The following is a 2,082-nucleotide window of genomic DNA, read 5'->3' as shown; positions in this document are numbered from 1 at the left end:
TGATTAGCCACTGATCAATATGTACATGTGTTCTTTACATAGAGATTTGTGGAATGAAGAGCTAGCAGCCCTGTTTGCACTTTGTAAACTTAGCTCATTGACTGTGATACTAAAATTTGAACTGTGTTATTAGGGGAGTGTTATTATTTGGTATTATTTAACTAAACCATGGTAGCTGAAAATTATGCATAGTGACACAATGCAACACACACACACACACACACACACACTCAGGATTAAGCACACCAAGGATGGGGAACAACTGGAAATCTCATATGCAGCTGATTGAAATGAACATAGGATAATTTTGGGAAACATTTTGAGAGTTTTGTAAAAAGTTAAATATATACCTACTGTAGGACCCAGACATGTCATTCCTAGATATTTACCCATCAGAAATAGACGCATATATAATAGAAGAACTTGTAGACAGTTGTTCCTAGTAGCTTTATTTGTAATAGCCAAAAACTGGAAATAATAAAAATGTCCATCAACCTGTGAATGAATAAACAACTTTTGGTATATCCACACCGTGGAACACAGCAAGACAAAGGTTAAAAAATTTATATAGACAATATAGCATGTATGACTCTCAAAATAATTACTCTGACACAGAAATAAAAGAAAGAAGTATAGACTCTGTGACTCCACTTATAAAAAGTCTGGAAAAATGCAAACTGATTCATAGTGATAGAAAGAGGACAGAAAGCAGTCAGAAAGAAGTGACCGAGAAAAATAAGAAGACCAAATCAAAGGTACATGAAGAAATTTCTTGGCATTATAGATATGTTCATTATGTTGATAGAGATGGTGGTTTTAGGGTTTAAATATATGTCCAAATTAATCAAACTTTCCATTGTAAAGATGTACAGGTTATTCTCTATCAATTATATCTCAACAAAGCTGTTGTAAAAGTAAATATATAAATATATTTCATTTTTCTTTGTCTTTTACTGTCATTGACTTTGCATATATTTAAAAATTGTTGTTTTATACTTGTTTAATGGTGATATAAATTAACTGAAATAAATTTGGTTTAGCCATTCCTTGCTGCTGTAGACTGTGGGCCATCGGTGAAGGATCTCAAGACGGCTAGGTGAAAACTTGTTCTAAAATTCTTTGACTGGGTAACTTTCGGAGAGATCATATCCCGAAACCAGAAGGCCAGTTTTGACTCCTCGAAATCCTGGAAAGAGACACCTACCTCCAAATTGGCTACTATCCGGAGAAACCACTTGTTATCGACTGGGCTTACTAGAAAGCCAATGTGGCAAATGCTGGGTTGGTAGATGACTTTGAGAAGAAGTTTAGTGCCCTGAAGGTTCCCGTGCCAAGAGTAAATATATGTTGGGATGGATGCTGAACAAAAAGAAGATGTGAACAGTTGTGCTGACCTTTGTCTTTCTAAAAGGCCAGAATTGAGGAATATAAAAAAGAGCTGGAGAAGATGAAGAACTTAATTCCATTTGACTAGTGACCTTTGAAGACCTGAAGAAGTCTTCCCAGAAACCAAATTAGACAAGAAGTATTCCTATTGGCTTTAGAAGCCAATTGAAAATGTATAAACTTGAGCTGGGGAGAAAGCTCTAGCCCTCGTATTATAAATGCTGGACATTAAAAATAATGATATGATGCATAAAATAAAATATATTTGGTTTAACATTTTCCCAAGAATTTGTTCTGATCTTTGGTATTATAAGACAAGAATTAATTATTCATACAATATATTTTAAGTTCCATACCATTCTTACTATCCAGAAAATTTCTAAAAATAAGTAATGAAATCCATAAGATTTTTAGACTTTTTATCTTAATTATGTGGCTAATAGATCCTTATAATTTTATCATTAAAAGTAGTTAATGAAATCTGAAAGATTAAGCTTTTTATCTTAATTGAATGACTAAATAGATCAGTGTAATTTTATCATTAAATGTAATTAATAGACCTGCCAGCTGTTAGAATGGGAACCTAACTGGTCACAGAAACACTTAAAAATAAAAACTGAGATTCCTTTTTTCCAGTGGGGAAATTTCCAATTACTTTAAAGAAAATAAATTAGGATAATTTAAAATATAGATTAT

General features: G+C 32.6%; 1 pseudogene; it reads left to right on the top strand.

Moving 5' to 3' along the window:
• The first annotated feature begins 1,100 nt into the window (after positions 1-1,100).
• On the top strand, positions 1,101-1,565 carry LOC122899879 (annotated as a pseudogene).
• Positions 1,566-2,082: the final 517 nt, after the last annotated feature.

This window comes from Neovison vison, chromosome 1 (genome assembly GCF_020171115.1).
Source record: "Neovison vison isolate M4711 chromosome 1, ASM_NN_V1, whole genome shotgun sequence".
In the NCBI taxonomy this organism is placed as follows: domain Eukaryota; kingdom Metazoa; phylum Chordata; class Mammalia; order Carnivora; family Mustelidae; genus Neogale; species Neogale vison.
Note: the sequence above shows the minus strand (reverse complement) of the source record. Positions and strands in the feature narration are given on the sequence as shown.